This window comes from Diadema setosum, chromosome 12 (assembly GCF_964275005.1).
Source record: "Diadema setosum chromosome 12, eeDiaSeto1, whole genome shotgun sequence".
Lineage (NCBI taxonomy): Eukaryota > Metazoa > Echinodermata > Echinoidea > Diadematoida > Diadematidae > Diadema > Diadema setosum.
In genome coordinates this window covers 5,895,551-5,922,424 of record NC_092696.1, presented here as the reverse complement: position 1 = coordinate 5,922,424, position 26,874 = coordinate 5,895,551, and the positions used below count along the sequence as shown (strand labels likewise).

Here is a 26,874-nt window from a genome sequence, read left to right as displayed (position 1 = left end):
ATCATGTTTGGTTGAACATACAGTTGAACCTCTATTATCCGGCCTCCCTTTATCCGGATCTCTCTATTATCCGGACGCAATCTCGCCGTGATTTTTTTAATCTTTTTTTAATAATTACGGGAGGAAACACACATGAATTACATATACTTGATACATTTCTTAATAATTATTTAGGTAAATCATCCCACGAATTTATAAAAGAAAATGATTTCCGCTTGCAAACACGAACCTCTATTTTGGGGTCTGTTACTGAGTGTAACAATGAAAAGGTCGCAGTATACACATTACTACATGTGGTACTACAATGGGCTACATCAGTACATGTGTATGTGTATGTACCATAGAGCTCTATTATACGGTATGTACATGTATAAAGCATTGAGTCTCCCGTATCCGGCCAAATCCCTTATCCGGATGAGCCCCGGTCCCGACTTGTCCGGATACGAGAGGTTCAACTGTACCTACACACCCCTCTAATTTCAAACCACCAAAAGATTGTGAAAATAAATGGATGAGATGCCTATAGTCCAGACTTCTGTTGTTCTTTGACACAAATCCAGCAGATTACAGGAAATTTTCCGTTTACTTGAGGACAACCGATTTTAGCTACTACATGTACCAAGAGCGGAAAGATTGTAGAGCAGTCTGCCAAAGAAATGTCAAAAGCAAGGACGTATCCAGTCTTTACTTTTATAAAATCCACTTTTTGCTAACTGTGCCACTTCTTTTCGCAAATTATCTGGTACACAGTGGAAACTTACTTTTTGTTCCTACAGACATATAATATCTCATGGACAATTCTAAGGATACAAAGCTTTTTTTTTTAATCATCAATAAACAATGCTAAATGGAATGCATGAGTGCTCTATCCATGGAATCATTCATGACTAGGCCTTTCAGTCCTGCAAAATAAAAGGAAGTTCCAAAGTTTAATATGATCATAAATTAATGTTTTTCTTGCTTATCATGTAGATCAACAGATGGCATAACTTCTATAATTTGGAAAATACATGTACTTCAGCAATGTGGCTTTAATGTGCATATCATGACTACAATACAACCCAGGTGACATAAAAATATAATCTGCGAGTGATAAATAATGATTTCATATTCTACTTTGAAGCTACCACAAGAAGCAAAACATACTGCATAAACAAGATAATGTGATAATAAAATCATGGACTTACTGTAATAAAGGACAGATCCAACTACGAGTCTTTATATTATTAACTAGTTGAGGACGATTCCCAAACATACCCTGGTAAGTGTCTATGCAAAAAGCGTGTTGTAGCAAAATCAGCCGGTCCTTGACGGCTTAATACTGTATCTTCTCTACAATAGTGTAGGAAAGTTAGCATTACTTTGCTGTAATGACAAGAAACATTTTCCTTTTCAATTTCCCAGGCTACTTTCTCTTGAAATATGATCCATGTTTGATTGTTATGCATTTGCACTCAGGAAACCGAGTTCTGTGAGAACAAGAGTTACTTCTGACTAGATATACTTGATGTTCTGATGAACCTTTTCATTGTTTCTTTCTGTCAATACTTTTATCCTGATAAGGAAATAGAAGCACCACTGCACTCCACTGATGAAAATAAACATATTCATTTCCCAGGCTATATTCTTTTGAAATATGGTCAGTGCTTGACAGTTGATATTGAAAGTGTAAACATAGAAAGGAACTCTGTAGCAACAACCGGATTACCTTTCTTTAAACACCTGTTCAAATCAGTCAGGAATGAATCTTTCCTCGCTTTCACATGTATCAAAAATGCTTAATATGAAAGACGATTATCATGATGCATCATTAGAATCGTAATTCAAATTAATCATCCTTGCCATGTGAATGCAAACTGGAATCACGTTGGGGAAAGGGGATTTGAATTGTGATTCCAATAGTGTTTCAAATGACCGTCTGGAGGTGTTTTTCAATCACGTTTTGCCAGATTTATGGAGCAAAACAGTCGTGTAAACGAATTGACCTCCAATTGTGTTTTGGGGTGCAGAGCTAGGGCGACCTTTAAACCACTTTGCTGAAAGACCACAGTCCTAAAAAAAACATTCACACTGCAGTAAAAGTGCGTGCTACAGGTGTACTTAGACCCCGTTTACAGTGCGGGGCTGGGCCGAGCCGCGGCCAAACCGCGGCCGAGCCCAGCCTCAATTGCGAGGCCGGGCCCGCAATTTTGTCCGTTTACACTGCCAGACTCGGCCGCACTTTTGATTCAAACCTTTCAATATTTTTTCGTAGTGGCGCTCTGCTTGTAAACAAACGCAATTTGGTATTGTCTGGTTTTCAGACCCTTTGCCAACTGAATTCCGTGGCGACAAAGTCGCCGTTCAGGCAAAGGCCTTTGCCGAAGGAAAAAAATCCTTTGCAGGACAAAACCATCTAAACTATACTAGTTTTCGACATTGAGGGGGTTAATATCCTGAACAACGAAATAGTACAGCAGAGGGTTTGGAAGCCAGACTAAAACTGGCCGCGCATTTGGCCCAGTTTGCGTTTACACTGAGAAAAGGCCGGGCTCAGCCGCGGCTCGGCCACGGCCGAGACCACCTCCAGAGCGAGGCCAAATGCGCGGCCAATTTTTGCCTCGCATTTGGCCTTTTGCGCGTTTACACTGAAATGAAGGCAGAGCCTCGCACTGTAAATGGGGTCTTACAGAACTTTCAAAAGTGATTGATGGGAACTGGGAAAGAAGCCACACCTCCCCTCCTGGCTCTGAAATTAAAAACCGCAGAATCCATGAAGTCTTCCTCAGTCATGTGAACTAACTTGATTCAAACCATTATTGCAATCATGTTACTTTGTAATTCAGCCTTACAATCACGTTTCTTCATGGGTGTGAAAGCAACCTTTTATAAGATTTGAAACTTCACTCATTGCTTTGGGAAGACTCCTGTTTGAATTAATTTCCTATCAGAGCAACATAGGAATGTATCCATGTTGGTTGCTACCAAAAGCTTTTGCATACATGTTTAAATGGTGCCTGTCATACAATAGACCATGCACCAACTAAAAGAATGGCATGGAAGTACATTAATTATATGTTCCACATGTACTGGAAAGCAAGCAATGTGTGTGGCATTTAATTTTTGTGAATTGCCACCGGCATTCAATGCATATTGTATAGACAAGAACTTTTGTGTCCATTCTAATTTCATGATTCTTGGCTCTCGCAAAATTCATGAACTTTACAGTATTAGAGAGAAAAGAGAGAGTGGGGGGTAGTGAGAAATAAACAGTCATTTGAGATAGGTGAATGGTTCAATCATGGCACAATGTACACTCTAGGTATTAGTAACAAAATGTTATGCATGGCATATTTCTGATCATTGTAGTCATGATAATACTAATCTGACTTCACAAGGAGCAGATGAACACGAGCACCCAACATACACGTACAACATAGATTTGTACAGCACACTGAGACATTCAGAAAAGTACACGTACAAAGATGCTGCCTTATGAGATTAGTTTTATGGATACATTGCATATAATACTATACGTATATTACGATAATATTTCAAAATTAAGACTTGAAAGACAATTGATTTGATAACTGGTTGAATTCACAATCAAGAACCAAAGTAGTGGAAAATGGAAGAGGTAATAGGAGACAAGCTAGTGATTCCACATCTTGAATTACATACAAGCTGTATTAACTTAGAACTGTTTTTGATGTGTTTTTGTTGTGATGTTTTCCATGTTTGATTCAACCAATATCACAAATCCTGCTAAATTTTAAAAGAAACTCTATAATGCCACAAACAGTATGTACACCACTCCCAACATCAGGAAGAGCTCTAGGCAAGTGCTATGAATGTCACAGTTTAACCCATTGAGGACTGGCTGATTTTGCTACACGCATTTCCCATTTATAACACTTGCCCGAGTATACTCAGGACTCATCCTCAACGGGTTAAAAAGCTAACGACTGACAGGAAGCAAAAGAGCTTAACAAGCCAGCTGACTTTGTGAACAGGTTCACACACATCAACATCTGTTCACACACAAATTGAGATAAAGCCTGTAACATCTTGAGGGGTGTCAGCCTGGGTCCGGGTGCATTCAAAAAGATGTAATCACGATGTAATCAAACACAGGTAAGTCAGAGAAATCGAACATAAATTATTAGTTTGTAGGTATCAGCCAATCAAATTAAATTGATATTCAGAGAATTATGTTAGATTTTCTGAACTGAATTTCATTATCAAATTTTATGGAACAGGACCCTGTCCACACTCCACACACATCTGGAAAAATACAAAAAAAACGCCCAAAAATGTTTTTCGATGTCATTTTGTCTGACTGCTATTATTGCAATAACTGACTCTAGGTTGACATTTCCTTTAACTCTTACTATTCATAATTCAAGCAATGACCCCCATTTGACCCCTAAACCTTAATAATCTCCATCATCTTCCCTGCTGCATTAACTCTTCCTGGTTACACAAACTTGACAGTTTTCGGAAAACATGCAATGCACAATGCCCTATTCTTGTCCCGAGCTGTCTGCAAGTCCCGAGACAAAATTTAAATGTAGACAGGCGGATGTGCACTGTAGAGAGTGAGGGAGAGAGAAATCAGCATTGGGTAGAGAGTCATAGCCAGACAGCATGAAAAATAGTAACAGACAATAGAGAAAGAGAGAGAGAAGGATGAGGTTAATACATAAACACAACTCATTAACTCTGACAGCCATGTTGTAACCAATAGATCCCATGTAGATGAAGAGCTTTAACCCTTTCTGTGTCATACACTTTGGACAGTGCATACAACACCATGGAGTTTTCTGCACCAATCAGCAGCTCTCAATGCACACAAAGGGTTAAGTGAGAAGATTGAGAATGATTAGGTTCTTTCCACCAGCAACTACAAAAATAGACACTTAAAAATAGATTGAACTTTAAAAATATTTCAAGCCAGAAAAACTGATGATAAATTATGACACTTTATCTGCATCATCTTTCTCTCCATTTAGAATTTTCTTGCCACTTTTGTCAGAACTAGAAAATCTCTGATAAAGTTATGAAATCAATGAAAGTCCTATCTAAATTTGACATTAAGACACACTCTTTTTCATACAATTACTTCTATTTCCATCATGAGACAATATTTGGCTTTTCTTCTACAATCATGACTCCCAACTGGAAAAAAAAAATATATATATAACTATACCTTCTTTTAAATGATCTTCTGCAATATGCAATGAGTAGGTTATGAGTGAATTTTGTCAACAGTTGGCTTGTGGCTGAAAAGCTCAATAAGAACAGAATGTTAAGTTCATTTGCTTTAGCCTACAAAGAAGAATACAAAATAACACAATGTCAAAGATAAACACACCTTCATATTTACAATGCAGTTCTAGATCTGTGACATGTACTTCTAGGGTAATATTTCTCATTGATTGCTAATACAACAAACTGGATAATCTGGGTCGGGCACCACCCTGGAAACTAAATACCCTCCATTTCCACAACTAGAGAGCTGTATGTAACCAGCCGGGTTGCCAGTCAGCCCACTTTCTTATTGGAATGTGAGTGTTTCGAGCAATGGGAGGATATCGGGTCTGACAAGACTGTAAGCTGCTGTAATTAAACAATTTCCTTCCCAATGCCTTGTCTGCTCCATTACGTGCTATCCTTGTTCAATTCAAAAATCAATTTGGAGACATGGCACAATGAAATACTGATATCAAAATGGCTAAATGAACAATACTGGGCCCCGTTTTATCAAAAGATACGATTTTGGCCCCCCCCCCCCCTGACGTTTCGTGTGATTATTCCACAACGCATGATGCTCTCGCCGCAACATTTTATGACTTTTTTCTTTCAAGTATCACGCAACTTTTGAGACCAAATTTGTTGCTCCCGGGGCACACACTTTTGAAGCCACACCCCTTTGGAAAAAATTTGTCGACACAAAAATTGCTCAAAAACATGATTTTGTGTACAAATCCAATCGTTATTGTGTTTTTGTAATTAATTCATATAAAAATGAATATTTTTACTTTCGATGGCTGATAATGATTTATTTTAGCCTGATTATGTTTTAAAAAGTTTCTGCGACAAATTTTGACGTAAAAAAACAACAAAAACAAAAGTAAAAAAACAAGGAAATACATAAGAAATGATTATGAAGCCGAATTTTTGCTTCAATAATATCTGAGTAGAAGTCTTGGAGCTTTATTTTTTGATTTATAGGCAAAAAAAATTGCATAAATTAGCATGAATTAATTAATATAAAAATATATAAATCAAAATTTGAAAAATCTAACTATACAGTCTTGTAGATTACATTGGCTTCTACTTTAGTGCAAATTTTCGTGAGGATCACGCGATCCACGACTGAGATCTGAATGGGGGGCCAAAAAGCCCCCCCTCCCCTGGTGGTTTCAAGTCCCTCAAAAAACCCGGTGGGATTAGGGTTAACACATTCTACCAATGACTAATACTAACTTTCAAAGCACAGGCATCATCCTTTCAAAAGCTCTTTGAGTTGAAAGTGAAGGGTGAGTGAAAAATTTTTTGAGAAACGTAAAGGGGACTATAAGGCACACGTAATTGCACTCTTCTACAAAATGTGTCTGGAAAAACTGCTAAAAACATTTCCCATTCAATCAATTATTCCAAACTTTAGAATTTATAATATATTTAAGAAGAATGGCTCTTTCAGAAACTATTAGAAATTACAGGTTGACTAGGTTGACCCATTTCACCTATTTTAAGACCTTGTGTAAATTCAGTGCTTTTTCTTGGTTTTGTGATGGTCACGGAATTATGATATAACCCATTCCAAATATTTTTGTGCATTTATTTTTCATACTGCTGTACCGTATTCATATGAGTTTTATTCACTGTATGGTATTGTAATGCCATGAAATCAAAATTTTTCTATTTTGTGTAGTTTTGATATTGTATCTTTCTGTGTGTTTGGGAATGATAAATCTTCAACAATTTTCAGATTAATGACCATCGCCTGAGACATGACATCATTTCTCGTAAAATTCATTACTATGGTCTACATCAAAAACTCTTGAAATTACTCACAAAATGTCCCAATTTGCAAGAAATATTTTGCATAATATAATATATGGCATGCAGATACACCAAGGCTCAACATTAGCGGTGGTGGATGGGGGGGGGGGGGGGGGTGTTACCAGAAATATATAAAGGGCCACATTATCTAAGAAATGTTATGTTTTTGTGGCCCAATCGGGCAATAATTTGGATGTGGGTCTTTTTTTCTCTCTCTCTCTCTCTCTCTCTCTCTCATCCAGAAAAGGGGGAGAATGACTTGCAGCTCAGAGGTTAATAACAGCATGCAATTCAGATCTAGCTGATGAAACCAGGGTTGCCAAATTGTCCCTAGTCATCCAGGCTAAACTCAGACTATTTTATGGCCAAATCTGATCAAACTATTTTTTTCTCACAGTCAACTTTTACTTACCTAAAAATAGAAGTAAGCATAAGCCTATATTAAATATAATTTCATGAAAATGCATCATCAAAAATTATATACAAGCCTCAATTCATGTATGTTTAATATAGATTGAGTAAAGTTAGTCACAAGTGATTTTATTTTAAGCCCTGTATCATACCTGATAATTTTCACATAATTATCATGGTTTATTGTAACATTTTACTGTCTTATCGACTGATTTTATTTTTCACAGTTTTCTTAATTTTTCAGGTCACCAATTTCATTGTCAAGCCATCAAAAAATGAAATTTGATGGTTTCAGTAACCCAAGCAGTCCATCAGGGAAAAAAAAAGTTAGTGTGGAGTCTTGCACAGCAGAGGAAGTTCAATTATCTATTGTAACAGCGTAAATAATAGGAGACCAGGGCCCTGTTTCATAAAAAGTTGATATGATAGCAACTCTTGCTAGAATGACAATTCTCACGGTAATGATGAGAATCCAGCTTCCTGATTGGCTGTTGCTATTGGAAGTTGCCATTCCAGCAAGAGTTGCCATCCTAACATCTTTTATGAAACAGGGCCCTGATGATGCTTTTAAAAATAACATTTGAAGAAAAAATATTCATGAAACTTCAGAAAAATCTTACATATCTCACCGCTTGATGCATACAAAGTTGTCTCTGATATTAGACATCTAGGCTTTTATGATAAGAAATCAGCAAAATTTTACCGGCAAGAGAATGTACAAAATGTATCTTCGAAAAGCCTATAATAGAAAGTTTGGTAATCTCAGAAAGGCACAATTGGGATATTTTGCATTAATTTCTAATCAATTGCACATGTTGAATGTTAAATTGGAATCATACAGCATATTAGGCTTTCCTTATAAATTACATCATATCAAAACTGCATTGCCTACTACAAATATTCATGAGTATGTGGGGAAACACAATTAATTTTGAAAACATATTATCACACCATGGCAAATTATAAATCAACTATAGAAACAAATGCCATCATTATCACAATCTGTCAGTCAATGGGATGACAGAAAAAAGGCATATTTCATGACAACAGTGCAAAATATCAATCACAGCCCCCCCCCCCAAAAAAAAAAAAAAAAAAAAAAAAAAAAAAAAAAAGCTTTAAAGAAACTGGATGACAGAGTCTTGGAATATGTTTCAGGACAAGTTTGGGAAATTGCCAAAAGGAAAAGTAAATATTAGGAAATCAAGTTGAATACACACAGACAGCAAATATTCAACTTTTTCATAATCTCATGAAGGAAATGAATCACTTTTCTACATTTAAAAAAAAAAACTCAACACCTCAATACACAAGTCTACACAAGAAGAGATTCAATGTTTTGTGTTTTGAAATGTTTTCTTTTTTGAAGATATTTCTAAATTCCTTTAGTAAATCATGCCTTTACTTGTGTCTTAAACGTTTCATAACAAATATACAGATCAGTAATCATAACCTTTGGAAATGTAACTTGATTATCAAATTTATGCAGAGTACAAGTTTCATTTAGAGTGCAGAGAGTTATTGTCCAAGCCAAAATGTGGAAGACATTATGACCCGTCCCAAGGGTCGGCCCTAAAGGGCTCAGTAGGATATGTTCCACTTCTTGAGAGGAGGGTAACATCTTCCTGTTTTAAATGTCAAACTGTCCCCACCAGAGCTCTCGATCAAAATTAGTCCAGTATGTCATACCTGATGACACGTCAACATCCAAACAGCACTGCATGCAGAATTCACAGCTCTATGTACTCTCACAGTGCCATTAAAAATGACTCGCAAGGGGTATTCATCCATATCATATCTTGAGACTATGGAATTGCATCAAAATGGAAGCCACACTACTGCATGCACCAAAATATAATTTGACAGCAATATATTTTGGAAACCATGGTGCAGGACTTGTACAAGTTTGAACAATTTTGCAAGCTCAAGTTGAATTCTCAGTCTTACAGCATGACAGCGAGAAGTATCTGAGACCCCGTTTACAGTGCGGGGCTGGGCCGAGCCCCGGCCAAGCAATGGCCGAGCCCAGCCTCAGTTGCGGGGCCGAGCCCCGCAATTTTGTCTGTTTACACTGTCGGGCTCGTCCGTGCTTTTAATTCAAACCTTTCAATATTTTGTCGTAGTGGCGCTCTACTTGTAAACAAACGCAATTTGGTATAGTCTGGTTTTCAGACCCTTTGCCAACTGGATTCCGTAGCGAAGTCGCTGTTCGGGCAAAGGCCTTTGCCGAAGGAAAAATCCTTTGCAGGACAAAACCACCTTTTTATACTAGTTTTCGACGTTGAGGGGGTTAACATCCTGAATAGCGAAATAGTACTGGCAGAGGGTTTGGAAGCCAGACTAAAATTGGCCACACATTTGGCCCAGTTTGCGTTTACACTGAGAAAAGGCCAGGCTCGGCCGCGGCCAAGACCACCTCCAGAGCGTGGCCAAATGTGCAGCCAATTTTGGCCCCGCATTTGGCCTTTTGCGTGTTTACACTGAAATGAATGCGGCCGAGCCTCGCACTGTATATGGGGTCTTAGTGTTAATTCAGGGTATACTTTTAAGAGAACACTTACACAATGATCTATTAGGAGGAGCAACACACACAGCAATGCCAGCATTAGAGGCAATATTTTTGCAAGTTGTTCATTTTGCAAATATATGACCACTCGCAAAAGTCAAGCAAATAAAAAATTGCCAAATATTATCTAGGCAGTATCTATCTCAGTTACATTAAATGTATTTAAGGATACAGCTGTATGGATAATCTCCAGGCTTCACAAATGCACCACTTTCACTGGAAAGTCTGTAACATGATCTCAACATTTGAAATCAAATTTCACTTGCCCCTCAGAGCAGCGCCCTCTACAGGCAATCAACGGGAGAGGGAGAAAAAGACACACAGACTTACTGAAAGGGCAAAGAAAAGCATTGAGAAAAAAAAAAAAAAAAAAAAAAAAAAAACCTCCCTTCCAGATATTACGAACCTCATGACAATGACATTATCCGTTTGGAATGATAAAAACTTCAGCATCCAATTCTATGCCTCCCCATCATGCCACCCCCCCCCCCCCCCCCTTCACCACCACCCCACTATCTTTGTCCTTTGACTGGAAAATAGGGGAAAAAAAGAGATTTCCTGGAGCTGGTGAGCAATGCCCTAGAGTCCAACAAAATATCAGGGAAGTGTTGCTTACGAAGGCATGAATACAGACGCTACACACCGTACCTCATGCTAAAATACCAACATACCATGTACGTGTGTACGATGTTTGGGGGATTTCGACTCCTACTGTACAGCAAAGTCTGCAGCATGTAGCGCTTGTGTTGACACACCTACATGATTATGTTATTATGTTACGAACATGAATAATTCATCTCTTTCAACCATGCCATACTTAATAGGTAATACAATGTAGCTGTGTACTTGTGAGTTAACTTTGTTCTGAGTAGTCTGGCAAGTGAGTTTATGGGAATAGGAAAACTCAGTGTATTTTAAACTATGGAAGTACTTTTAAGGAAGGCTGGTACAGTATTGGTGGAGATGAGGATTGGGCTTTTAACTTTTTGTGAGATACCAAGAAAACACTTGTGAAATAGTACAGAGTATACCATTTTCAGAGGAATTTAAAGTTTATTTGATGAAAATCGGGTTTGGAATGACTGAAACATCCAAAAACAAAGTAAAACAAAACAAGCGTAATAAAGTGTGGGTCCCACACTTATTAGAATTGCTCTGTTTTGGATATCTCAGCCATTTCAAAGCAAATTTTCATTAAATAAAAGTTGAATTCCTCATGGAATTACATGCTCTTTCATATGTCATAAGTGGTTTCTCATTATCTCACCAAAAAATGTTAGAAACCTGAAATCAGGTCTCAGCCAAAACTACTGTATACCATCCCTTTAACAGCACTCTCTATAGGCCTGACCATGGCCGCATATAGTAAATAAATGATACAGGGCAAGTCCAAGATAATGTCCCCTCAGATGCTCAAAATTCATCTTGATTTTATCAAAAAGTTCTTGATATCATGTTGTAGCCAAAGAGTTAAATCATATATTTCCAGCAAAGAAAATATTGAATTATGCAAATTTATGCAAGAAATATGGCCTTGATTTGCATAAATCAAAAACAAACCTTACGTATGGGACAAATTATAAATATTCATCTAAAATCAGTTGAATTTGTCCTTGACCTAGTTCCTTTATGGACATGACCCCTGTATGAGTTAGTATAATCTGCAATTGGTAAGACAAGGTCAGCACATTAATTATGCAAATTATGCACTTTCCCAGAACATAGTGTCCCATACGTAAGGATTTGAGTATGTTTTTTTAAGTTTTTTCTGAAGATTTGTAACATTGACCAATCATACTTTAGGAAGTTCTAATTTATTCATTTCAACTCCAGATTAGCAAAACTAAATGAGGAAATTTAATTAGTCCTTCATCTTATAACTAATTAAAGTCTGCTTACGTATGGGACAAATGCCTTACGTATGGGACATTACATGCAAAGTGAATGGGAAAACCGCCTTTTGACATGGATGCTATATGTCCTTACATTTGTTTGGTTAATGGTTATCTTTGCACCTACTCTGAAGGATATGTCTATATATCTGCCTCTCCTACTCAGTTGACCTCAGGGAGAGTGTAAGAACAGCATTATTGAGTCATTCTATGATTAAGAAAGGAAAATAAAGAATATTCATTTATACTTGTATTTTCTTATTTTCATTACAGGCTGTGCAGCTGGTCTTAAATTAACATTCCCCGTTAACATTTTGATATTGGACATTTTCTTAATTCAGTTATCATTTTCAACTTTACCTCTCTACAAAATGACTTTGTCCAAGAATGGGATTCTCTGAGTGTCATTTTAGGTGCAGTACACTGTTCAGCATGTACCACAGGTTGTACAGCCTCAAAAGCGAAATCAAAACAATTGTGCTTATGGCGCGCATCAATGACAACATTATAGGTCTTACTGAAAAGAAAAATCACTTAAGGTGTGAGCAGGTAACTTTGTCAGTACTAGAGTTGATAGCAAAGGAAAAACCTTATGAGAATACTTTTTATTTTGATATGATTGTTAATATTTCAACTGCTCACCCTCAGAATATGTCATGACTTATCAAGGTCATGAACATGATTTCTGAAAATCCTGTAAAATGAAGACTATAGTTTACATTTGCTATAAACCACAATATCAATACTGATTCTGTGGTTGGAGTGCTAAAAACACAAATTACACAAACAAATAGGGAATTCAATTTTCTTTTCTATTTTGTGTTTGAAGAGACAGATGTGCTCTGAGACACCTTCATCAACTCATACTTACTTTGTACCCCACATCTACACAATTATCAACATACATTGCAATCTGGTAGTGTATGATCAAATGAGGTTATTAGAATTTATTCAAAATTGTAATTTGCAGATCAGTGAGTTACTTAAGTGTTTCAAATCTAGATTTGAATGTGCAAATGATAATCTTTCCTGTATCACTACACAAGCATGTATGTATGCACAAAGTAACACAAATTTTGTCGTCTTTGGTTTCATAGACACGAAGCCAAGCAATTTGAAAAAAAAAACAAAAACAAAAAAAACAAACAGCATTGGTACATACATTCTTCTATCTCCTTAAAATCTAAAACTTTCATTAAAATTTGATTGATTTTGCAGTTCAGCTAAAATTCACATGGCAAAACATGATGATTACAGAGCAAAATGAAGTACTCTTGTTGTTGTTGTGTTTTGTGCTGCATTTCAAACAATTATAAAGCTTTATAAAAACTTAGACAACTTGCAAGGTAAGCCTAGAGCTACTGAAAGTACCCACTTCAAACTGTATTTGCAAATTACATTGTACATGACATTTGATTCTAAAGTTGAAATTATCAAGACTACAAATTAGTTATTGTACATGTACATGTATGCTATATCAAGGTCACAAGCTAGAATTCGCTTATTTTTTTTTCATTTGATGAAAAAATATTGACTAGAGTAATTACAAATGGGCTAGAAATAGAGTGTCAGTATACTGTATCTGTATGTGTAGACATCATGAGGACAGTGTTGATGCATGAGGGAATCCAAACTAAGACACTTAATTATAAATTGGTAATTACTTTTATTTGTTTTATTTTAGCTTTTGCTAGGTACCTGAACCGGGAAAGTACCCACCTAGAAGTCTATTTCATTTGTTACATGTTGTAGCATGATTTGTGGAACTGAATATGACACTATGGGGAAATTTAAAGTCAATCCCATGAATGCATTTGTGCACTAAAGACAAATGTCCCATACGTAAGTTGAGCCATGTCCCATACGTAAGGTGTACTTTCGTTGATTAAACCAACTTCATGAAAATATGCTTTATTCTTTTGCAGTGAAACTTTGCTGAAAGATACTTCAGTATTGTACCTTTCTTCACTTCCAAACAGAACTTGATCAGTAAGGTACTTTCAGAGAATTTTCAGTTCAAACTTTATTTTGAAAAATCCAGTTTTTCTCTGGTCCCATACGTAAGTTGGCATATTTTTCTTAATAAAACTATCAACCCAAGGTCAAATGACATCAAACTTAAACACAATATTCTTCTCAGGGATACCAGTCCTCCTGATGATAAACAATAAAATCCAAGTGCTCCTTCATTACTTTTCAGAGGTTTGAAATCTCTGAATGTCCCATACGTAAGGTGCGCGATATCTTGGACTTGCCCTACATCATTGCTAGAAACACTCTGAATTAAAATTTGTTACTTTTTTTGTAAATATCCAATTCAGTGTAGCCTGAGTGCATTAGCAAAATCATGAAGACAAAAAAAAAATGTACTAGTATTACAAGTATACCCTTTCAATTTCTTAAGAACAAACTCTCCTTTTACAGTCAAAATGCTCGAACAATGCTCAAAACTCATCTACAAGATTTAATCAACTAATTTTTTTTTTTTTTTGTCATGCATAGTCACATCACAGTATATTCATGTACAATGTATCTTAATTCAATTTCAGTCGTATTACAAAGCAATTAGAAATGAAAATATTGAGCATTATATACCAGTACTATTCAGCATTTATGTATTAAAAACTTTTAATACATACAATGTAGATCTCTATACATGCCTCAAAATACATGCTGCATTTTCCTTTCAATATCAGTATGAGGGAACGTTAAGTGGCATTGATTATAATCAAGCAGGTATCTAATGAATTTAGGCACATTGTATGTGATAATTCATACTAAATAATATAGTGTTCCACTATAATTCTTTATCATGGACTAAAATGTGACCATGCATCACAAAACAAACAAAAAGTCGCACACCTTGATTTCACTTGAGGACTCAAAACGGGCGAAATGGGTCAACTATAAAGTCTATCTTGAGTTTTTTGTATTTTCTGAAAGAACTATCTTTCTTCTTCATTATTCATTAGTTTTGGGATCATAACATGAATGGGAAAGTGTGTTTTCAGCAGTTTTTCTAAAGCCCCTTTTTGGGGGAGAGTAGAATGATCAGGTATGTCCTAGAGGCACCTTTTCATTTCTTGAAATCCTTTGTACACTCTTTCACTTTCAAGTATAATAACTTTTGAAAGGCTAATGCTACTACTTTGAAAGTTAGCATTAATCATGGACAGAATTTGTTAATTGACCATGCTCAATTTCAGCTTAATCTGATAATCTCTTCATTGTTGTTGCTCCGGTGGTTGGCATCCTGTGTTGTGTCCCTTTCATAGCACAGCTAGCGCGGCTTAGTGAAAGATCAAGCGCTTGAATAGACCCTGTCCTTCAGAGCCTCTTTTCTCAGTTCACACTTTTCTAGAGTGTGTGCTTTCTTTCCAATATTTGGGTAGGTTTAGGGGAGTCCATTTGAATAGAGTTAAAGCCGAGAGTCTGCTCTTTTAGAATCTGCCCTTAAAGGGAAGATAAACCCCAAGAGCAATGTGGATTGAGTGAAAGCAGCAACATTAGCAGAACACATCAGTGAAAGTTTGAAGAAAATCGGACAATCGATGCAAAAGTTATGAATTTTTAAAGTTTTGGTGTTGGAACCGCTGGATGAGGAGACTACTAGAGGATATGACGTATGAGTGGACAATAATACAAAGAAAATATAAAGGAAATTCGACAAAAATTCACTTTTCTAGAATTATGAAAGAGCAATGGACCAACCACTTTCAGAAAGCAGGGGGAATAATTGCTACCCTTAACATATGTCAATATCAAGTTGATGGAATTTGTAATTTTCATGAAAAATGGATTTTTATAGTATTTTCTTTATATTTTCTTGGTATTCTTGTCCACTCATACGTCATAACCTCTAGTAGTCTCCTCATCCAGCGGTTCCAACACCAAAACTTTAAAAATTCATAACTTTTGCATCGATTGTCAGATTTTCTTCAAACTTTCACTGATGTGTTCTACTAATGTTGCTGCTTTCACTCAATCCACATTGCTCTTGGGGTTTATCTTCCCTTTAACTAAAAATCCATGTCTGGCGACTTTTTGTTGGTTTTGTGATGCAGGGTCACAAATGGATGTCAACACTAGAAACAACAGCAATGCAAAGTTCTTTAAAATGACTTCAATTTTTGCAAGGGGCTGGAGAGCAAACTAAATCAATTTAGGGATACAACATTTGTGACCGTGCACCTCAAAACGAACAAAAAGTCGCACCCCTTGATTTCACTTGAAGACTCAAGAAAGGTGAAACAGGTCAACCAAGTCAATTTTTAGTTTTCCGTATTTTCTGAAAGAGATATTCTTCTTCTACATTATTCTTGTGTTTGGGATCATAAAATAAATTGGAAAGTGCATTTTCAGTAGTTTTTCTACAACCCTTTTTTTGTAGAGTAGTGAGATCAGGTATGTCTGAGAGGCCTCTTTTCATTTCTTGATAACCCTTTGCAAACTCTTCACTTTCAAGTCTGATAACTTTTGAAAGGATACCACTACTGCTTTGAAAGTTGGCATTAATCATGGACAGAATGTTTTGATAGAGCATGCCAAATTTCAATTTAATCTGATAATCCCTTCATTGTTGTTGCTCCAGTGGTTTACATCCTGTTTTTTGTCCCATTCATCGCACAGCTAGCACGGTTTGGTAAAGATTAAACGCTTGAATAGACAGATAGACCCTGGACTTCAGAGCCTCTTTTCTCGGTTCACACTTTTCCAGAGTGAGCACTTTCTTTCCAGTATTTAGATAGGTTAGGAGTGTCCATTTGAATTGAGTTATACATCATTTTAAAGCTTAGAGTCTGCCCTTTTAGCATCTGTCCTTAACTAAAAATCCATGTCTGGCGACTTTTTGTTTGTTTTGTGGTGCAGGGTCACATTTATGACAATGAACCATGGAACCACAGACTTCCTTTATTAAATCAATTACTGTACGAGCTGAAATTTTCACGGTGGTTTTATATTTGTGAATTTTGCGAATCGCCTTTGAACCGCGAAAATAACAGCACGCAAAAATAACAACGCACGAATAACTAAGTTTAGTTAGACCCTCGCAACCGCGAAATTAACAACACACGAAAATGTCCTCCAAGTAGCAATTGGCGAAAATATCTGTACGCGAAAATTTCAGCTCGTACAGTAATCATATACTGTAAAAGCTGTTTGATATTTTTGTGCACAGATATTTTCGGGAATGAGGAGGTCACAGACGTTTTTACAAGATGTTGTTTTCGGGATCTGATACCATGGCTATCGTAACTGTACACTAATGCCCGTCCATCGCAAGATTCTCGCATGTTGTCAAATCCATGGCCCAAAAGTGATTCGCAAAATTTTTGAGAATTAAATCCCAACAAAAATAACGTACAGTACGACATCCTCCTCAATATATTATATCATTTACTGTATAAGCTGTTATTTTTGCAACATGGGTTTAACTTTCGCGAATTTCGTGAATCATATTTGGATCGCAATTTTAACAACATGCAAAAATTTCATCATGTGCTATTAGGTAACAGCGCACTTATGAAGGTCTCTGTGTCAATTCGCAAAAACAACATCTCGCGAAAATGTCTGTACGCGAAAATAACAGCACAGTAGACTGTTGCAGAAGTATTAAGTGGTGCTTTGTTCTGATGCAATGTTCACAGCCATGGAATGAATTCACGCATCGCAGTGATATTTGTCTACGGACAAACCGCCATCAGAGGAAGGTGCTCATTGTGGGATAAAGTATTTTGAGGTACTCGACCACCACATTGGAAGCGGGCCCGGTGCGTGATTCACGGCATGGCAAGAGGCAGTGAAGCTTCTTGTGGTTTTTTTCGGTCAAAACAAGCAGTGGGGATGGTCGGGCTGCCTTTAATTATAATAGACTGCATTGAGCAAGAGGAGAGTTGGAGAGAAAGTGAACCATTCTAAAGGGGATGTATAGAAAGTCAGGTCTCCATGTGTATGACTTCAGCATGTGCTTAGAACTCAAAAATTTTGGAAAAAAATGATTTTGTATAGATGTGGTGACAACAAAACTTTCAGTTTCTTCTTCTGTACAAACACAATATGCATGGTTCAACAGAAAATGTTAGCAGTGGCCAGGTAGCAGTGTACCATGGATGCTATTAAAACATTACAAAAGTGGTTTCCAATATAGTTCGTGGAAAGAATCTGTAGAGTAAAATGACCAAACACTGTATTGTGGCTATAACTGAAAGAGGCAAAGGAATAATTTCTATTCCACAGAATACTAAGTAAAATTTTCGAACAGAAAACTACTAAACTAGTACTATGTAGCGATAAATACTTTCACAGGGGTCCAACACTCAACCTGGAAATGTACACTGCATTAATGAGACTTCAAGAACAAATCTCTTAATGTTTGTGAAACAAATACCGGTATAACATTTAGATACAAAATGAAATTGACCAAAATCATCTTTTATGTACGAGGGCACGATGATTAGACACAAACATGTAGACCAAGTTATAACGAACAAATGTTCGCTAAATATTGTCTGATATCACACAATTGCTCTACAGTTTTCTACCTTACCAAAGAAGAACATTTGACTTACCTCTTTCAGAAAGCAGGTAGACCAATATTACCTATGACATGTGTCAGTAACAAGTTGAGGGAATGTACTTTTCATTAAACAATAGAATTTTGTGGAATTCTCTTTATCATCTCTTTGTATCAAAGTCCTACAGTGACTTCACACCTGGTACGGTTTAATAGTCTTCATCATCCAGCAATGGTGGTACACAAACTTTCAAAATACATAACTTTCGAAGGGACTGTCTAATTTTCCTCAAACTTCACTGATGTATTCTACAAATGTTGCGGCATTCACTACTAAATGCACACATTTGTGAGTGAACTTTTCCCTTTAATTTCAGTGACTGCCATTACATGTATGTGTCCCTTTCCTTTTGAAGTATATTCCTACTCAATATATCTCCATACAGCGTTTGTATCTCCATCTGTCTCTTCTCTCTCTCTCTCTCTCTCTCTCTCCCATTCTAGGCACGTTAGCAGCCTTAATCACATGAACCAGATTATTAACCAGGTGCTAGGAATTACTGGTATCATCAAGCAGAATATCATGTGATTCACTTCTACTTACGAGCGGCGAGTATCGAGTACCTCTTTCAGAGCTGACGAGTGCCAAACGTGGCTGATATGTGAGACGACGGACACGAAACTGAGACCGCTCTTGACATAACATGCCCACCCCTTTCCTGTGCAATGAATACATACAATTATGCTTATAAATTGGATTTTATATGACTTGTACAGTACATGCCACGACCTTCATGCCAAGCTATCAAGGATCCTCCTATTAACAAATGTAACTGAGTGGTGGAAATACTTTTTTTACCATACATACAAAAATACAGTGGTATGATTTCAGGCGAAATACACAGCGTCTGTAACTGTATGACGCATTTTGAAAGAAAGTACAGCAACACCAAATTACATGTACAGATTATGTTTACACAATGTCATTTACAGTATTTCTAATTCTCCTCTTTTCTTTCCTTGTGTTTCACAGGAGGGTCTGGAGTAGATTTTCTTCATAGTGTTAGGGGCTATGTGGTTACTGACTTGTAGCTAGTGAGTGCCTTTTCAATCTAATTCTTCATCGTACTACAGTTTACGGCTGACTCTACAATTGTACATACTTGTCAGGGGTCGCACTTAACTTTTTTTTTAACTAGCCAGGCGGACTACTTAGAATCAATCTTTAACACTGGAGCAATATTTTGGCTAGCCAGACGGACTAGTAACTTCAGAATTTTATGATTTTTAGCTAGTCCGACGTGATTTTGGGTGGCCAATGGCCAGCGGACCATCGCCAATTTCGAACCCTGCTTGTATATCAATAGACAAATCATGGACCTACAGGTCCAAGGACAAATCAAGCAGAATTGGCAATGTGGCAACCTGGCTGTAATGATTATTTTTTTCATTTTTACTGTGAAAGTGGAAATTTTAGCAGTGTGGAAATTTTCGCGCATTTCGTGCAACCAGAAGCTAGGGCAAAAATAAAAGCACATAAAAAAAATATATATTTTTGCATACAATGTGTTCCGATAATTTAAAAAACATCCTGATTCCGCAGAATTAAAAACACGCAAAATTCATCTTACCCGGCCGAGCGCGAAAAATTACTCATGCAAAAATATCCACTTTTACAGCATATTAAAAAAAGAATGCAAGAGTTCAGATGAACCCCTTTAAAAGATTCTTCTTTATTCTTAGTAGAGCATAATATGTCCGTCTTGACAGGAAGGCCACATCAGGCAGAGGGTCAGGAAGTTTGATGGTAGCTGAGGATAAGATTTCATTCCCAACCCATCCCTGACATTTACAACATCCATGGACAGGGCGGGACACACCACGAAGACACCTCAAGACAGTGGGAGAGGAAGAATTGTGGGGGGTGATGGTGGGGGGGTGGTGGTGGTTGGGGGGGGGGGTAGCCTAGTAAGATGAATCTTCAGCAGCTAAAAAATGGCAACTTTGCATACTGTAATTTTATAGTCATGGCATGAACTTTACGCAAACTGAAGCTTTTCTGTCTGCAAAATAACTCAAAAAGTTGATAGTAACACAAAGAGCAGATCATTTAATTTTGGTAGTTCTAGGGATAACCCTCTGGATGCGGGATACTTTTTGATTTTTGGGGGAATTTTTTTTTTTCATTTTTTTTTATTTTTATTTTTTTTACGTTTGTCATTGGCAACTCTCAGCCAACAAAGAGGGAGTCCAAGTTGCCCATGTTTGAGGTATACATGCATGCGTGCACTGAGTGCATACTCAATGCACAGCATGCAGTAGGCTGCTGCAATGAGGTAGGCATGTATTATGGATATTGTCTAGACTCTGAGACTCAATCAACAGAAAGGCATTTCATTATCACTGGGAAGGCAATTTCCATCAGCATGTATGCATGGGTGGAAATGAGCTGCTTGGAAGAGGTCTGCGCTCTCTATTAGTGCTCTGTAGTTTAGTTGTGAGATCAACATTATCTTCCTTGTTTAATTCAGTTGTACTGTACAATGCTATTGAACCCTTCCATGATCTCCTTCTGTCTATAAAAAGTGATACATTGTTCTATAACTACAGAAAGCGTTGTATTTAAAGCTTTTGATAAATTATCATTCGTAGTTCAACAATAAAAGCAAAGGTCAAGGGACAAGGGGCTCCCATATAAACTTCTGTTGGTTCTGACAGATGTCGCTGTGTCTGTATTACTTATATTGAAGTACAATATTTTTATTAGGTTTTAAAAGAGCAGTTGTTTATGTGCAGTTCAGGCAGGGCCTTGTTCTCATGGACGCAGCATGAACCTTGACAAAATAAACGAATAGCATTGAAACACACACACATACAATGTTCTAGGCAAATACAGTATACACAGACAAACAAATGCACACACACGCATGCACACATAATGTAAATACAGAATTTCTAATGTGATTGTAGTCCTGTGCTCAGTCATGTATAGATGACATTCATTTGATTTGAATACTGCCGACTGTTGGCACAAAAATGGTCAGTATCGAAAAGTCATATTATGGATAAAATCTAGCAACCAATAGTACAATTCTGAATCACACTAAAATAAACTGTATAAAACTACTGTACTTACACTGCAAAATATTCCACATACAACTGTATTCATAAATGTTACATTTTTTTTTAATCACACACACTGATACTGTACAATAGGTGTATCTCTCTGGGTTTTAAAAGTGGCCAAGGACACAAACAGAGTTTCAGTCAATAGAGTCTGAACTTTTGAGACTAGAAAACATTCTACAGTTGACCCAGTGCATCCATTCTTTTGTTAACATCTCTCCTAGCACAAACAAAACACCAAGGTTCTTGTCACCTATCAATGCAGGAAGGTTGCTTTGTTCTTTGCTCCTTTTGATACTTTTTGCATGTTAAAGGGACTGTACAGTACTGGTTGAGGTGAGAATTGGGCTTTTAACTTTTTGTGAGATACCAAGAAAACACTTATGATATAGTACAGAGCATACCATTTTAAGAGGAATTCAAAGTTTATTTGATGAAAATCGGGTTTGGAATGACTGAAACATCCAAAAACAAAGTAAAACAAAGCGACCGTAATAAAGTGTGGGTCCCATACTTTATTAGAATCGCTCTTTTTTGGATATCTCAGCCATTTAAACTCCAATTTTCATCAAATAAACGTTGAAGTCCTCATAGAATTACATGTTCTTTTTTATTTCAGAAGAGGTTTCTCATTATCTCACCAAAAAATTTTAGAAACCTGAAATTAGGTCTCAACCAAAACTACACGTATACCATCCCTTTAATGTCAGTCTTCGTTACAATAAAAACACAACAAAAATGCAGTCATGGAAATGGAATTTCCCAATACCTGGAACAAGACCTAACGGCCCTAATGGTTGGTTGGTTCTAATCTTTAGCATGCAGCAGGTATTGCATATAAATCTAACAGGTTCAAATTAATTGAATTCTATTGCCGAGTTGTTTTATTGCAACTGATTGACAAACTGCCCTACACTGACACTTAAAGATTGTGTATCAATGATTCAGAGCTAATGTCCTCAAAAAATAATGCACAGTTATGGACCCTAATATGGCAAGACAACAACATTAAAGGCACACGAAGGTTACACTCGTGTCAGCAAATATCAAAAGTTCAGATATATACACAGAGAATTAATATACATGTACAACTGAATATAGGCTTCTAATTCATATTTTGCTTTTGATCTGCTTTTAAGGATGGCTAGTAGAGTGAAATTTAGTGTGAAGCAACTCTGAAAAGGATCAACAACCAATTTTATACAGTCCAGCCTCATGCATCCAGCTGTGTTGGGGCTGGCAGCGAGATTTCAACTGATATTAGTGGATACTGTAAGTGAGATCTGCCTCAAAGACCACACTTTCAGGCCAGTTGAAGGTATCATGCAAGACATTGTAAATACGCAATCATTACGATAATATTTATATTGGATATAATTTTTGCATTTATAGGCCTCAATATCTGTGTTATACTTCAACATTCAAATGCAATGGAAATGTAATGGAATGCGAGCAAACACCACTCTTGTTGTGTCTCTTATTATCTAGTTGTGTTTGCTGACAAGGAGAAGATCACACAATCAGACAAACTTTTTTTTCCTTCTTCTTCTTCTTCTTCTTCTTCTTCTTCTTCTTCTTCTTCTTCTTCTTCTTATGACAGCATTCTGTTTGGCATAGAATATAGGCCAACATCTAAAGCTCATGGTGACCAGCAGTTTGTCCTGAATTTCATACTGCAGTATCCGGTATGCAATACAATCAGGAAGACAGATTTATGTTAACCCGTTGAGGATGGACTAATTTTGCTACAACACACATTTCCCATTTATAGACACTTGCCCAAGTATACTGAGGACTCGTCCTCAACGGGTTAATGACAATAGTGGTGTTAGAAATTGTAATTTTAATACACGCGACTATTATAATGAAGTCCTTAGGATAGGTGATTTTCTTTCATAATATTTTGCTATAAAATATCTATATAACCAATAAAGTGTAAAAAAAGAGTATTAAAGATGATAATGTTGGGCACTGAATTTCACTTAGTTGTATCTGGGATTTAAGTTTATAACCTGTGTTTGTTGACATATTAAACGGAGGTGCACTGTATACCCTGTTTTAGTTTAGTTTAATCTACAAGTCAATTTTATGGTGCAATATTCAAGATGGATATTTCTGATATAAAAGTTGTGTTTTTTTTTATTACAAACTCGATACATCTTTTCCTTTTTTGTACAAATAATTTAAATGTATTCATGCTGATTAATGTAAAATGTCAAAAATTCAGCCTGTGGGCTGCAATGGATATCATTCAGTTAAATACATTTTCAATATCAATTTACATGGTACCGGTATATCAATCAAATTTTCGATGGATTCAGTATTTGGTTAAATTTGCCTTTCATTCAAAAAAAAAAAAAAAAAAGATGGGGATCTGTGAAATTCTGCTTTCAACAAGAGAAATGAAAAAAAAAAATCAAATACTTTCTACATTGCAGAGTTGATAGTTTCATGCTATGTCCTCAGTGTTACTTGCCCTGTACCCAAACAAACACATCCTTTCTGACATTTTAAATGATTGCAGTGTCCTACTAACACCTAGTGTAAAGCAGACTTCAGAATACTCCTAGGTTAGTGGGGGGGGGGGAGGGGGTACATATTTTATGGAAATCTTTCCCTTATGTACCCCCCCCCCCCCCCCCCGCTAAAATTGAAAAAAAAAAAATTCTAGATCTACTCATAAAAATGAAATATATATGACAATCCTATAGAATATCATACAATTCATATGTTTAAGTAGGCCAAAGCCCGAGCAGGCCTTAAATTTGAAGCAACATATTGTCACGTAATTATGGCAGTATTAAGCTATTGTCGATAATAAACAAAAACAAATATCATTCATTAATTCACCTAGGCTAGACTAACGTTAGAGTATTGTGAATCAAAGTCAACAAAGAAAGACTTTCATTCTACTATTTTTCTATGATTTGTAGTTCATGAACAATGATGAACTGTTAATGGAATGTTAACTACTACGAAGAAAACAATAAAGAGTCTATCAATATATTTTCTACTAAAGCATACTTTAAAATCATAGCCCGCAAGACTCTCACTTTAACAATTTTTATCACGATAAAGAGTCGAAGAGAACCAGGCACTGGCACTGCGTCCGACAAGAATACAGCCCGGAAGTATTACGCTCACTGACACCTGTTGCTATAGATGGGACTGAACTATATATTTCCAATTGGACTCTACAACGAAATAACTTAACCATGCGAGAAGGTTATGTTTTACTTACAAAGATATTTCGCCAAGGCGATCAACATCAGACGCATAGACGGCTCATAGGTCGAACAAATATTCCATCAAAGTGTAGGAGCTTGGTAATAAGAAGATCAAAACTATCCCACAATTGTAGACTTCCACTTCTTGGAGAGTGAACGAACACCATGTAGAATCTACACACCAGTAACCAAAAACCACAGACCAACCGAGACTGTGAACTACAGAAACAAACTTCGCAAACTTGTTTCGCAGTTTTTTCTCCAACTCCTCGCTCGCGGTTCGATTCGTGACGAAACAACACACAAACACACGCCGTCCGTGTGTAGGCCGTCGCATCGCTCCCTGCCAGATAAAGGATATTATTATACAGATCGCGATCGAGATTAAGAAACGCGAAGGAGTGCATAGAACGTTTCGTAGGGTAGCTAGCAAACAAACCTGTTTGTTTTCAGTCCCTTTATTTTTAATTTTTACTATTAAAAAACAAAAACAAAAAAGCAAAACACCCAAATGCCCTCTATACAGCGCCCCCACACCGAAAATCCAATTATTCCACTTTAATGATGAATGCACAGCAACATTCGGTGTTTGTACTTTCATGTAAAATAAGTAACTGGGCTGGGCAAAGGGCTATGATTTTGTTTTTTTAGCAGTATGATACTCTGACTCTGGATAGCGATCAACACGGATGTTCTGTTAAGCAAACATACTAGGACGTATTTTTCAAAGATGATTGTATCCTGATAGGCCCTACTAGTAGATTGGATTTTCCCCAACATAATATAGTCTTGCGGAGCGCTCGATGAAACTTGTTGAAAATCTTATATTTCGTTTAATACGTGATTTTTTTTTTCCCCGGGCCATTTTTGGTTAAGTCGATGTATGCCCCCACCCTTCTCCAGGTGGTCCGAACCCTACAACTTGTGGCGTTACAGAAGTACATGTAAAATGCTATAAGGAAATCATAAAACGTAGGCCTATTTGTAATTAGAAAAATAATAATCATTTCTTTTCGGATGTGAAACGAACACCCTGAACTGAAATTTCTCACAAAATAATTGACACAACAGGCAGAACCTTTGAATTTTCATTCAGGATATGAAGATCTGAGAAATTCTATTTGAAAACAAGCAAATACAATTTACTGCATCAAGTCATGTTACTATTTTGCTCTCATGACCAATAATAGGCCCTATTGATTATCATAACGCACAAAATCATAATGTTAAGAGATGACGGTGAAGATAATCATGCGTTATAGACCCTAGTGATTATTGCTATAATAGGAATATCAGTAATGATGATGCTCGGATAACATTAAAGGGCAAGTCCATCTTCATATACATAAGGATTGTGAAAATACAGCAATATCAGTAGAACGCATCACTGAAAGTTTGAGAACAATTACGATCCGTTCAAAAGTTATGAATTTTTGACATTTTAGTGCCGCCATCACTGGATGAGAAGACTACCACAGCTTGTGAAGTCACGTGCGTAGAACGATACAAGAAAAATCAACATATTTTCACTTTTCTCGAATAGCGCATAAGAATTAGAGTACTTGACTTGCCTCTTTCAGAAGGAAGGGGGAATAATATTACCCTTAAAGGGATGGTGCAGTTTCGATTGAGATGGGGTTTGATGTTTCCAACTTTTTTGATGATGATTATTTGAGATTATGAGAAACTGCTTTTGAAATATGAAAGAGCATATGATTTTTAAGAGGAATTCAAAATTTATATGATGAAAATTGGTTTTGAAATGGCCAAAATATCCAAAACAAAGCGATCTTAATAAAAGGTGGGACCCAATAGTTACTCTTACATAGGATGGCTTTGTTTTACTTTGTTTTTGGATATCTGAGCCATTTCAAAACCAATTTCCGTCAAATAAACTCTGAATTCTTTTTATTGTAGGCCTCTTATCAAACATTTCAAAAAGTGGTTTCTAAATATCTCGCAAAAAGTGAAATGTTGAATTCTCACCCCAACCAATACTATACTATCCCTTTAATATGTCAGTAGCAAGTCAAGGGAATGTGTACTTTTTTTTTCAAAAAAAAAATCGAATTCTCTTCATATTTTCCTTAC

General features: G+C 36.6%; 1 protein-coding gene across 1 annotated transcript in view; it reads right to left on the bottom strand.

Moving 5' to 3' along the window:
- The window catches only part of LOC140235638 (uncharacterized), a 162,925-nt gene extending 138,105 nt beyond the window's left edge, over positions 1-24,820 (bottom strand). The window contains exon 1 of the mRNA XM_072315649.1: positions 24,798-24,820. The gene's annotated coding sequence lies outside the window, so the exon portion shown is untranslated. The remainder of the gene's footprint in view (positions 1-24,797) is intronic.
- Between the last annotated feature and the right edge of the window lie 2,054 nt (positions 24,821-26,874).